Raw genomic sequence first — 14,589 nt, 5'->3', positions numbered from 1 at the left:
GTTATAGTCATGGATGTTGCATTGTATGCAATATTGTTCTTGATGTTGATTAGCACATTAAGTATCTACAAGGTTCACATGATAGCAGTAGTTATCACCATGATAAATCTTCTGAAAATAATCTTGGTTATATTGCTTGATTATCCAACATAAGTATAGTTTTTCCCAATCTTTGCCCATCTAACATGGGAAACGGGACAACCCTACGTTTCAATTGAACCCTTTACAACAACGACCGGCTTCGGGTGACTGGTTGCTATCTCCTTTGTTGATGAGGGTTTAGACCCATGCCCATAGTGTCGCTCTGTACTGGTGTTAGCTACATGCTTGTGACATGTCTCATATATATCTACATGACACTAATAGCTGACATAGTAGTGGAGTTGAGGGAGCTTAGATATGCCACTAGTTAGTTTTTTAGGACAAAAAATATGGCAACAACGTATTTTACTGTCGTGGCAAATGTTTTTTCCGATGTCGTGGAAACGAGTGCATCCTTCCCAACTCCATGGCTGCTCATCTCTTGCCCTACGAACTTTGAGTAATCTTCGTTTGCCTCCCCTCTAGCCTCAAACCATCTATAGCAATTGTTGTTGTAACCGTTCACTTGTTCATGGTACGTCCGTCATGTGATGTAGAGTCATGGAACCCTCCCTGAGTACACCACATACCTTCATCTAGCAAGACAGAAGAACAAAATTTCAACAAATGCATCGTACTCAAGCGCAAGATACACAACATAAGAAAGTTCACAAGAACAGTGCATCATAAGCAAAAGTTTACAAAATCGTACAGAACATAAGCATGCATGATTCATATAGAAAAGCATCACAAATTCATCATACCAACTAGGGAGTGATCCTACGATCACTTTAACTACTATGGTGTCATCCTACCACCACATTAAAAGACTGTATAATCCACGTCATCAACATTACACGAGGACGGAGTTAGGTCAGGTGCCGCTACCTAAAGAAGAGGCCACGTCGGGGTCTTTTCTCGGACATCTTCAAACTAAAGATTAAATTCTTACATAATATTTAATTTTCTAAAAATCTCTAAAAAAATGTATAAAAACAACATAAAATTTTGAGTTCTTAGCACGATTGTTCCAGTGTGTCTCCTACAACAAGTTGTACTACGACATACTTTCACTAACTTCGTTGATACAAGGACAAGGACAGCGGCGCTCCTTTAGCTCGTGCTAGTGTCTATAGACATTTCTAGGTGGTAGAATGACTTATTTATTATTACTTAAAAATATGTAGAGTTTTTTTAAAAGGGAGATGGGCCTCGAAGGACCCCGAAGATACATTCATTATATCATCGGTGGATACAATTTACAGACTGGACCTTGAAATAAAGGCGAAAATACAACACAATAAAGCAAACTTGCAATAAGGACCCTGAAAGAAAGAAAGAAAACACAATCAACTGTAGGATCCTCTCCACTAGATGCAAGCCTCCATCACCGGCCATCTTAACACCGATGGGCACAAAACACTTGGCAGCGAGAAGCCGTTGGATTCCGATGAGAAGCTTCGAAAAGGACCTCCGCACTGGAGGTTGAAGAATTGCCCGATCGACGCTTGGAGAGGCCGCCTTTTTGGTCACAGATCACGGTGGCAAGCATGGGCACCGCATGATTCTCTCTGAGCTGCAGGAAAGATCTTCCGTTGCACCTTGCAGATATGCAGATCGACGCGCTGCTTTTCCTCTTCTCCTCGCCATCGTGGCCGTAAAGAAGAAGTTTGACAGTACCTCGGTTTCACGTGGAGAGGTGGCAATGAGCCTCAACTTTGTTGAAGATGCCCTTCTTCCTCGCTCTCAGCTCCAGCCTCTTGAGCAGGCACTAGCTAGCGCCAATATAGGTAGTAGTGGCACACATTGCATCAGCCCCCCACCCCCCCCCCCCCCCTCCATGGATCGTCTTATTAGTTTTTAAAAAAAATCGTTTTAGCTAGCTATGTGTTACTAGTTGTTAGAAAAATTAACAAACATCAATTTTGATTTTTTTTGCAAAATGGCACCATGTTTCGATAAAACGGCTTTTTCTGGTTGCATACGACCTCCGATGAAAAAGTTTTCTCATCTCAAAATGTATGTACAGAAAATTTTACATCCGATTTCAACTCCCCATGACTGTTTAGCGATTTTGCATATTTCTCAAAATTAAAAAGGAAATAGGAGTTTTTTCAACTTCTAGATTTCAGTAATGTTTTTTAAATAAATTGCACCCTATGTTGGATAGCCCCAAATCCGGCTGCATGATCCAGTGTCTCCAGACGTGTGTAAACAAACACACGATCTGTGTGCTTCTTGTTCCTGCGTTCTGATTGGTCAAGGTTGTTTACTCTTTTCCAGCCGCACATCACTTATCTTGCCTCCTTCCTTCTCTCCTCCATCCTCCCTCACTTCTCTTCATCCATCTCCAGCAAGAGGCAACCTAGTCCGGCCATCTCCTCTGCCGGCCAGCTTACCTCCTCCGACCATCTTCACCACTGGTAATGATCACATATATGCAGGGTGCCGACCAACTTACCTCCTCCGATGGCCACAGGTGCATCACTGATGCCCAAAATAGGTGCGCCACTGGTAGATGGTTTCCTACTAGTGAGTAGAACAATGACGAGGAACCCTAGCCAACACCAGATCTGGCCGAACAGATAGAGTGCTCTGATCTAATGGCATAGCACCAGTCTGCACCTGGGTAAACAACCTACAACTACTCCTATGCACAGAGGGAGGCTGGGCTCCTCTCCCCATCCTCTCCGTCCAGCAAGGCCATCGGAGAAGAGGAGGACTCACAACGAGAGAGATGTTGAGAAACAAAGAGGAGAGGGGAAAGGAGCCGTGCTAAAACTGTTTATACTGTTGATGATTATCATTATTGGGTTTGGTTCCAGCCGGGTATGGCATGGTCAATTGCTCTTTTAGGAGATAGACCGTTGAACTATTGACAAAAAAAGATAGATATGTCATTCATATTCTTAAAAAATGAATTTTCTGAATAGTTTTTTTTTTGCGAGAAATCCACCGATCTATTAATAATCATCAACAGTAGTACAAATAGCCCAAAAAGTAAAAGCTGAATAGTTGCACAAGAAAAAGTCAGAATTCCACCATTTGATGCTTCGGGCATCCACGGCGCCATCCAAGACGTTGACTCAATGGCATAATAGATCAACCTATATGTCCCACGTGATTTGCCCCGGCGATCGATGCAAATATTGACGTTCCTTTACGTATAGTAGTAATGAACTGTTTAGCATGGTAATTAATAATGTGGCAAGTTGTTACTACTAGTGAGTAGTACTGTAGTAGTGTAGGGTGTAGCAGCTGGCACATGCGCGAAGAAGAGACGACTGCCGAGAGGAAGAGAAATGGCTGGGCTGTTGTTGCTCCTGCTCGTCCTCGCTGCCGGCGGTGGCGTTGTTCAAGTCCATGGCCAGCTCGATAACTTAGGTGCGCATATCCTACTACATGCCTTCATATTTTCATGGCACTACGTGCATACATGTCATTAGGCGCACACATAATATATAGGTTTCATAAGCATCGACTGCGGCCTACCGGAGAATGCAGCTGGGTACGTCGACAGCGGCACCAAGCTGCGTTTCACCTCTGACGCCGGTTTCATCAACTCCGGCACAAACCACAACATGTCGGCCGAGTATATCACGCCGTCCATGGAGAGGAGCTGGCACAACGTTCGCAGCTTCGCCGTCGGCGCCCGGAATTGCTACACGCTCCGGTCCCTCGTGGCCGGGCTCAAGTACCTCATCCGGGCCACGTTCATGTACGGCAACTACGACGATCTCAACAGAGCACCAGTGTTCGACCTCCACCTAGGTGTCAACTACTGGACAAAGGTGAACATCTCCGATGCCAACACGCCAGAAATCTATGAGATCATCGCCGTCGTTCCGGGCGAGTCCGCGCAGGTCTGCCTCGTGAATACCGGCTCCGGGACGCCGTTCATCTCCAGCCTGAGCCTGAGGCCCTTTAAGGACGGGCTCTACCCGATGCACTAGTAGAAAAAGAGGCTTCCAGACGCCCCCTTTAGTCGCGGAAATATTCGAACCGCGACTAAAGGGGTCTTTAGTCGCGGTTCGGGAGGCGACCCGCGACCGAAGGTCTGGTCCCAGCGGGCTCGGTCGACAGCTGGCGGACGGAAGGGGCTTTAGTCGCGGTTGGCCAGGCCAACCGCGACTAAAGGTCCTCAGGCCTGGCCGAAGGCCTTTAGTCGCGGTTGGCCACCCTTTAGTCGCGGTTGGTGTCCCCAACCGGGACTAAAGGTTTTCCGAGTTTTTTTACTCCCACGCACCCTGCACCCCCCCCCGTGGATCGCCTTTTTTTGGTTTGTAAAATACAAAAGAAAATGATAGAAAATTCAAAAAAAAAATTGTTTTCAGATTCTTGTATGTTATGCAACCTACTATTCGGAGAAATTAAGAAATTCGAATTTTCACTTTTTTTGCAAAAAAAGTTTAAAAAATGGTAAAACTGCAATAACTTTTGCATACGACGTCGGAAAAAAACGTATAATATATCAAAAAAATCCTGGAAAAAAGTTACATCCGAATTCACCAGGGTTTACCCGGTTAGCCAATTTTTAGATTCTCAAAATTCCAAATGAAAATATGAAAGCAGGAAGATTTTAGTTTTTGCCAGAAATTCAGTATTTTATATTTTTTTTAAATTTTAAATTAATAATTGCATCTTGCATAAAGATTACTATTACTTAACCATAAAGTTAGCCAATTTTTAGATTTTCAAATTTTCAGGTTTTAGGTTTGACAAAAAAAATATTTAAAAAATTATAAAATTAAAAAAATAATTATAATATAAATTTAAAAAGTTAATATTTATTTATTTATTCAAGATTATTATTACATCATTACTTTTGTTTATTAAAATAATTATTTGAAATTCAAACAATAAAGAAGTGTGACATCGACCCAACATGTTAATAGGATTGATATGATACTAGTATCAACAACATGCGCGCGAAGCACTTGGAAGGAGGATGGGAAAGGAACTTGGAAGTTAAGCGTGCTAGTGCTGGAGTAGTGGGAGGATGGGTGACCGAGCGGGAAGTTTGACCACAGGTAAGGAATTTGACTAGAGATTAAGTGTAGTTAGTGACTAAACTTGGCCAATAAGTGAAATACTAGAAATTGTGGAAAAAAAAAAGAAAAAAAAGGAGTGAAAATAATTAGAAAACCAAATAGATTAAAAAAATTAACCCGCGGAGGCCTTTAGTCGCGGTTGGCCAGGCGAACCGCGACTAAAGGTCCTCCGCCCCGACGGACGCCTGGCGCCCACGTGGACGGGCCTTTAGTCGCGGTTCGTAAGCAACCGCGACTAAAGGGGGGGGGCTTTAGTCGCGCTTATTTAGTCGCGGTTGCGCAACCGCGACTAATGGCAGTTGCGAACCGCGACTAAAGGGCATTTTTCTACCAGTGATGGCCAACGCGACGCAGGGCCTGGTCCTTGTCTCCAGGGTTAACTTTGGCCCGTCCGACGGCGTGGTCGTCCGGTTTCCTGACGATCCGCATGACCGTATATGGATGCCGCTGAGCAAGCCGACGGAGTGGTCGGAGATCTCGACGACGAAGAAGGTCCAGAACATGAACGCTGACAGCTTCGAAGCGCCGTCCGCCGTGATGCAGACCGCCATCACACCCATCAACGCCACAAGCCCCATCGAGTTCTCTTGGGATGCTCAACCCAACGTCAACGATCCATCGCCAGGGTACGTCTTATACTTCAGTAAAGATGGTTGCGTGTAGGAGATTCCTTCAGGAAAAAAGAAGTGTCACTCATATCATATCCAAGTGACTCACTTCTTAGACGACTTTCTCGTTCATAAGCACCGCATCATTTCTTTACGAATATTATAATTCCTATTATCCCGCTAACTCCGTTCAAAATAAGTATCGTCATTACGTGTCTAGATATATATTTTAAGAGAAAACCCCCAATTAGTCTATGAATTATCCCGGATGTGTGTTTTGGTCATGAACTTGCAAATCATGAAATCTAGGTCACGAAGTTGCCCCACGCGAGTGTTTTGGTTACTCCGTCAGGGCGACCGTTAGTTTGCTGATGTGCGCAATTATTATTTTTTAACAAATTGTCCCTTAAATTTTTGTTTTTATTTATTTTCTAGCCCTTGTTTTGACTTTTTAAGAGGCAATTTGCAAAAAAATTAATTGGCAGCATCAGCATACTAACAGTGCCCGTGATGTAATAACCAAAACACTCGCACGGAGCAACTTCTTGACCCACAGTTCACGGTTTGCAAGTTCCTGGCCAATGTCACTACTAGGAAAATGCCTAGCCGTAAGATGGGTGTTAGTGGCGTACCAGGAGGGCAGTGCGCCACTACTACTTAGCAGTGGCGCACCGAAAAGTGGTGGGCCACTATTAAAAATGTAGTAGTAGCGCACCTCTCCTGTGGTGCGCCACCACTAAGTTTGATCATGGGTTTGCCCCAGCCTTATACATAGCAATGGCGCACCGTGCAGAGGTGCGCCACATAGCAGTGGCGCACCTCTAAATGGTGCGCTATTGCTATGTATAAGGGGATGATGGACATGTTTAGGCATCACTTAGTAGTGGCGCACCAAGCACCCCCCCCCCCCCCCCCCCACCACCGTGGATCGCCTTTTCGAGTTTGGAAAAAAAAAATTGATAGAAAATTCAAAAAATAAATGCCCATGTATTATGTAATCTAGCTTTCATCAAAATTTGAAAAAATGAATTTCAATATATTATGCAAAATGGCGTCATCTTTCGGTAAAACGGGTTTTCTGGTTGCATACGACCTCCGATGAAAAACTTTTTTTTATATCAAAATCGATCTACGCAAAATTTCCTATTCGAATTCAACGGCCTACGGCCATTTGGAGAAAAAAGGATTCGTCAAATTCAAGAAACAGGACTTTTTTCAGATTTTAGATTTTGGGCAAAAAATAGGAAAAAATTAGCGGTGGCGCACCCATGCCTTGGTGCGCCACTGCTAAGCTTCCCGCCCACGAATTTCAAAATGGGATTCAAAATGGGAGGAGCCGGCCACTTACCCCCTCCTCCCTCCTCCCTCCCTTCCCCTCCACACATTCTCCTGCTCTCATTCTCCTCTCCTCCTCCTGCTCTCCTCCTCTCCTCCTCTCCTCTCCTCCTCCCTTTCATCCTTTTCTTCTACTTCTCCTTTCACTCCGGCGACCTTTCTCCACTATGTCAACCTCCGTTGAACTTACTTTCCGGCGAGCTCCTCCACTATGGTGACCTCCGGTGACCTTACTCTCCGACGACCCTACGACAACCCTACGACGACCCTTCGGCGACCCTCTTGCCTCCATTACCTCTGGCCTTCGTCCTCTTGTTCATCCTCTCCTACATCCTCCATCTCCTCACCTCTCTTCACCTCTCCTACCTCCCTCATCCATCCTCACCGGCGGCTAGGCTACGAAAAATGAGAATGAACATTGCACAAATAATTCTAGCAACAAGAACGAGAAAAAATAACGAGCCAAACAAATTCGAAATAAAATATGCCAGATCCAGATCCAGATCCAGATCCGGATCCAGATCTAGAAATTTCAAATTTTAGTAGTGGCGCACCTTGTTTCTGTCCAGTGGCGCACCTCAGACATTTAGGAGTGGCGCACCATGAAGCTAGTAGTGGCGCACTACCTGGTGCGCCACTGCTAAGCCAAATAGCAATGGCGCACCACTAGTGCGCCACTACTAAAAGGTAGCAGTGGCGTGATAGCAGTGGCGCACCACTAGTGCGCCACTGATGGGTATAAGTGGTGCGCCACTAATTGCCCTTTTCCTAGTAGTGTGTTCACACCCGGAGCAAATGTATATACCACATTGGATATTTCTTGTTATTTTAATGTGTAGATACAACTATTGTAGAAAAAATTAGTACCCTTATTTTAATACGTGGAGATCGAGCCTACTTGGCTATATTAATTTCCTGGCAGGAGAGAAAGCGAACCATTTTAAAAACTATTTGGCATGAAAACCCGCCGCTGATTAAACACTGGGATTTCAGCCATACCTGGCCAATGGGCCGGCCCGGCACTGGCCTGGCTCTAGCTTCACGTGCCTGGTCCGGCCCGGTACGCAGGCAGCCCGTGAGCTAGCGGGCCATGCCGGGCTGGCACCTCACATGCCGGGCTGGATCCGTGACGGGCATTGTTGGCGTTCTACACGGGCCGATCGCGTGCCCTCACGGGTCATATGCCTAACGGCACCTTAGTTTGGCACGCGTGCCCCACCCCCGGCCCAAGCACGGCACCTTAGTTTGATGCGCCCGGCACCTCACGGGCCGGGCTGGATCTATGACGAGCTTTTTTAGCGTGCTGCGGGCCGGCGGCCAAAGCCCGGCCCATTGGCCAGATATGATTTCAACCAAAGTGCAGCCCGTCTACAGCATTGCCAGACATGTTAAACGTTGACCAACGGGAGAATGATCCCTCCTTTGGCTATACATTGTTAGGTAGAAATGAGACTCCCCGCGGATGGACGCTAGTATGATAACCCGATTAAAGTTCGCCCCTCCCGCGAAATTACCGCGAGATGGAGATTCAAACCCGGGTGAGCTGGCTGCGCACTCGTCTTGCCTTGCCACTGAGCTAGAACTCAGTTCTCAGCACTACCAGACATGTTGCAGTACTAGTGTAGTACCTGGCCGAGTTATGACTTATGAGCTTGCTCGACATGGATGCCTCAGAATATTTTTCATTATGAACACATATGGGGACTGATTAATTAATTACCGCGTCTTAAATGAAATTGCATATGCAGGTACATCTGTGTCTTGCACCTGTCGGAGCTACAGATCCTCTCTGGCAATGCCGTGCGGCAGTTCTACATAACAGTCAACGGCGAATTCTGGGATCCACGGGGCTTCACTCCCCAGTACCTATACACCAATGCTGCCTACAACACCGACCCCAACCACCAGTTCCACCAGTACAATGTCTCGCTCAACGCCACCGCCAACTCCACGCTCCCGCCCATTCTCAATGCCCTTGAGGTCTTCTCCGTCTTGAGTACCACCGGCATAACCACGGCCCCTACAGACGGTAAGTGAGCCCTCAGGAAAAATAGAAATGAAGCAAAGGAATCTCATCTGACATAATTTTTGCGGCTGCTGAGAGATGCAAACAGTTTCTGCTATGACGGCGGTGAGAGACAAGTACCAGCTGGTGAAGGACTGGATGGGGGATCCTTGCTTGCCCAAGAATTTCGCGTGGAAAGGATTAGGTTGCAGCTATGCTGTTTCAAGCCCAGCAACTGTAACAGGCTTGTGGGTTACATGTTTATATATGATTCTTTTTCGTTTGACGTTAAAAGTAGCACTGGTATCTTGAATCATCTAAGCTGATGTTGTACATTATGTTTCAGGAACCTATCTTCCAGTGGTCTCAGTGGCAACATATCGCCTTTCTTTAGCAGTCTCAAAGGTTTACAATACTTGTAAGTTAAAGATGATTGTGAGCCACTCTTCATAACTACTTTCCTTTAGTCTGACACTTTACTGATTTGCAGGGATTTGTCACGCAATAATCTGACGGGCACAATTCCTAACAACCTATCGCAGTTGGCTGCGCTCACACTTATGTAAGTATCCGAGAGATATTTTTCACATCAATTCTCTAACACATACATAAGTTAGATTGACGTGGAAAACTACTTCCGTTCTTTCAGAGATTTGACAGGGAATAACCTCAGCGGATCAATTCCTTCTGGGCTTCTAAAGAGAATTCAAGATGGCTCTCTAACACTTAGGTTAGTATATGATAAACATTCCCACTTTCCTAGAGTCAGAATTTTCAAAGTATAGAAATAATCAAGATTGATCAATACCATTTTCTCATCATTATCCTTTCTTTTGTTAGATACGGTAACAACCCAAATATCTGCAGCGATGGCAACTCTTGTCAGATTCTAGAAAAGAAGAAAAGCTCTATGGTTGCCATCTATGTTACTGTTCCAATAGTTGTACTGATGGTGATTGTGCTTTTAGTAGTACTGTTCATGTGCATGCGGAGAAAGCAACGTGAGAGGCTATGCAAAATACAAATTTGTACTCACCAATGCCAGGATGAAGTGCTTACTAACACTAGGTTGGGTGCTTGGTTTCTAAAGGAGCGACAAGCAAAAATTTGATGCCGCGGAACAGGAGGAGTAGCATGCACACATCGCTGCAGGTCAATAATCGCCGGTTCACATACAACGAACTAGTGGTTGTAACGAGCGGTTTCCAGCGAGTGATTGGCCAGGGAGGTTTTGGGAAAGTCTACGATGGCTTCTTGGAAGATGGCACCCAAGTGGCTGTGAAACTGCGGTCTGAATCTTCAGATCAAGGTGTAGCCGAATTCCTGGCAGAGGTGAGATATACTTAATACTTAAGTGTAACTGATTCTCTAACGAACAAGTTTCTGGATCCATTTTGGTAATGCAGTGATGTTGTTGGGTTAGTGCAGGCTCAGATCTTGGCTAAGATCCATCATAAGAATCTTGTCTGCTTGATTGGCTACTGCAAGGACAGGGAGTACATGGCTCTTGTATATGAGTACATGTCTGAAGGAGCCCTACATGAACATCTTAGAGGTATGCAAAGTACTCAAATAGTCGAACTTCATGAATATTTAATTTATATATGTAGAGGTAGGAACCAACTGACAATAAAATGAGAGCATGCTTTTCATATGATGATTTTTGTAGCGAGAGAAAACACTCTAAGGTGTTTAACCTGGACGCAAAGACTCTGTATAGCATTGGAATCCGCGCAAGGTTAGTTTTTGGATCATGTTGTAACATAATCACATATTGAGAAGGGGATGTGGTGGAGGATATGATGTCGATGCATGCAGGGCTTGAGTATCTACACAAGGGGTGCAGCCCACCCCTTATTCACAGGGATGTGAAGACGTCTAACATCCTGCTGAATGCAAACTTGGAGGCAAAGATCGCCGATTTTGGCCTACTCAAGGCTTTCAGTAGTAACTATGATACCCATGTGTCCACAGGAAGGGTGGTTGGAACTCCTGGTTACCTTGCCCCAGAGTAAGTGTATTGCTTTAACCAAAGTTTTAAATAGTGGGTTAGCTATTTAGAGACATCTTTTCGACACAAAAGCTACAACAAACATGACTTCATGCTCAACCGGAGCCATCATGCGTAGCACCTGCTGACAGCAGGCATGCCGCCTCCACTGAAACGTGTGTAGCACCTGTCAGAAACAAGCATGACTTGACGCCTCCGACATAAACACTGCACATAGCACCTGTCGAGGTGGAGGGTGCATCCCGTACCACCGCCGGTCTCTAAAGGCAGCCATGGAAGCACGCCAGTAGACTAGGGTTTTATATTTCTAGTTTTTTTCAGCCCTATGTAAACTGCTTCCTATCAAGTAAAATTATCACTACGCCACACCCAAATAAACATATCAGCCAAAGCGCCCAATTTTGTGTCCAATGCCCGGTACAAAAGGACACCAACGGACGTTTTTGGTGTCCAGTTTGCTTTGGATCGCTGGTGATGCCCTAACATCGAAGATCCAAGGCTGCCAACCCAAGTGCTGAACTGCTCTGCCGCAAAAGGGTGATGTTGCAGCAAGTAGATCATTGCCAGACCACCGCCACTTGTCGGCTGCAGACTACCGAGTTGCCACGGAGTAGCAGCTGCATACAACCAACACTATCGCTCGGTAAGTCGTTGTAGTTTGTGCTCTGTAGCCTCGTCGACCTGAAAAAAAACTTAACCACCATGACATCGGCAGCACCGCAAGGCCAAATCCATCAGCCAAATGCCACTCCAATGGCGGCAGCAGCTTATACTAGATCGGCGACCTCACCACAAAAAGTAGACTAGGAAGCCACCATTCCACCCTATCTCGCCATGCAGGAAGAGACATGCCGACGCCGCTGCATTGGGTGGATGGCCAAGGACTGCCAGCTATGTGATGTGCTTTCCTTGAAATAGGCTTTCGCCCTGCTATATTAATATAGCAAACACCCGATACACCAATGCAACCATAGCTGCGGCAAACAGCACACGAGCACGCCCAAGAGAAAACATAAAAGAAAGAAAAGAGAAAGGAATGTCAAAAAGGCCGGATCAACGAAAAAAATGAAGATGTCTTGCAGCCCACCGAAGATTTCCACCACGCTCCTAGCACTCTGAAGCGCCGCGTACCAACCAACACCTTCAGGAAGGGATGCGGCGACGACGATGCTGCTGCCCGGATGGATCCTAGGGCTTCCCCTGATATGCACACGGGTAAGAGGGAGGAAGGCTTCACCCCACGCCCTTCAGGAAGATACGGTGGCGCCCGCGGATGCCACTGCGTTGGCGTCGGTCAAACCGACAGGGATGGACGGCGGGAGCGCAGCGGAAATGCCAAACACCGGGAAGCAGCGCTAGCCGAGGCACTAGCCGAGCCTCCCCAATCTAGATCTTACTCATTTGGGGAGTTGCTCGCATAAGGGGACAACCCGCCACCTTTGTTCGCCACCTGGGCTTACCCTATCGGTTTTGTCCGGCAGCAACTGCGCGGTGGGCATAGTAGGGGAGGGGGTGGTGGCGGGGTGGGATAGGGCTAGAGAATTAGGTACATCTGTGATAAGGAAATCCCCTTGTCCATGGGGCGCGAAATGGTTTTATGTGAATTTTCTCCACAATCTTACAAACTTCGTTTCCAATGTAGATATTTTTAAAAAGTCAAGCTGCATGATTGCTGAAATTTTGACACTAGACCTTGTAATATCTTTCTATACTTTTCTAGGTACCAAGCTACACACCAGCTCACCAATAAGACTGATGTGTTCAGTTATGGCGTAGTACTACTAGAGATAGTCACAGGGCAACCACACATCCCGAATGACCCTGAGCCGACGGGCATCGTCCTGTGGGTGAGGCGGCGGCTCGTCAGTGGTAACATTGAGGGCATTGTGGATGCACGCATGTGCGGCGATCACGACGTCAACAGCGTCTGGAAAATTACAGACACCGCGCTCAAGTGCACCTCCCAAACTCCAGAGGAGCGACCCTCCATGACCGACGTGGTAGCGCTGCTCAAGGAGTGCCTTGAGCTCGAAGCTGCGCGCGTCATCTCTAATGCAGGGTATTACACGGCCGAAAGCGGTGTGAACCCGAACAGCAACGCCATTTGAGTTGGAGCATTTGGACAGGGTGCCAGCATAGTCTACTAGTCCAGCTCTAACGTGAGGAGAGGAATTGGACAATGAATAGCCCTCGCCTCTTGTCTACGGATTTCTTTGTTTTTTCTCTGGACGGAACTGAAAAAGTCGTCCCTTTGTACTCAGATTCTCAGAATAGTAGTAATAAGAATGTGAGATATCCAGATTTTTTGTAGTTTAGAACATGGCTTGATGTGGATGAAGATTCCCAGTACTTCAGTGAACTCTGCAACATCCAGTTTACCACTTCGATTCGAATGATGTGGGCGCGGGCGTATTCACTGTGAAAGTGCGATTTTTTTTTTTACTGTAACTGCGGCGGGCGTGAGCCAGCCTAAACATATATTCAGTTAAGTCGTCTATGAAGCTTTTAAGTTTCTACAAGATGGGTTCAAATGAACCAGAGTACACAAATGTTACGAGGAAGAAGAAGAAAGGAAAAAAACGCACACCACCAACACACAAGACTAAGAAGAGAAAAACAAAGTGGCCACCCCTCAATCTGGGACGGTTGACCGATGAGAATTGTCATCGCGACCCAGACACATCAATCACGAGGAAAAGCCCCAAGGACATGAAGGAGGGACAACCCAGCTCGAGGACTCGCCTGAGTAGTCGAATGGCCTTGGTCCGCCGACACCCAGAACCGGCACTGCACCATCAACGTAATCGAATGGTAGCGCGCATCCGAGACTACACTACGCACCGACACCACCTGTGTCGAGGGTGTGGCCGAAAGGTCGCTCGCGGCCGAGACGACGCCACGACACATGTGTGCCACCGGCTGGAGTCGAAGGGCATCAAAGGCAGAGACACCCATAGATTACTCTCGCATGGAGCACCCGCCGCGCACCGAAGAACCCCACCAAGAACCTGACACCGGAGCCCAGCAACCGGCAAGAAGACGCCACCACCACCACTGCCACGGCTCGCCTCACAACAGAGAGGAGACCGCACCCATGGCTGCCATCTGCATCACCCTGGGGCACACCAGCACAGACGGAAACAACGTCCTCTGTAACTGATGGCAAGACAGAGGGGCTCCACACCCAGCCACGATGGCCCCCCGCATGGGAAGCGCGTCACCACACCATGGCCGCCACTGCGAAACCATGGCACTTGTCAGCCTAGCGGCGAACTGCTGCAGGCTGATGGCTGAGAAAGAGGCGACGACCCTCGCAGCCACACCACCGACCAGAAGCCGGCACACCGCAAGCAGGCACACGCCGCCCGACACCACACCAGCCAGCGGGGCCTAGGATTGGTGCCACCCTGCCACCGAGGCAGGAAACGACAACCACCACCTCAGAATAGCCGAACCAGAAGGCCGAGATGCCACCCACCACGGGCCCGCCTGGCCCGT

General features: G+C 47.1%; 1 pseudogene; it reads left to right on the top strand.

The window, feature by feature from the left end:
• Positions 1–3,373: 3,373 nt before the first annotated feature.
• Positions 3,374–13,308, top strand: LOC127326509 (putative leucine-rich repeat receptor-like protein kinase At2g19210; annotated as a pseudogene).
• Positions 13,309–14,589: the final 1,281 nt, after the last annotated feature.

This window comes from Lolium perenne, chromosome 1 (assembly GCF_019359855.2).
Source record: "Lolium perenne isolate Kyuss_39 chromosome 1, Kyuss_2.0, whole genome shotgun sequence".
Classification (NCBI taxonomy): domain Eukaryota; kingdom Viridiplantae; phylum Streptophyta; class Magnoliopsida; order Poales; family Poaceae; genus Lolium; species Lolium perenne.
Note: the sequence above shows the minus strand (reverse complement) of the source record. Positions and strands in the feature narration are given on the sequence as shown.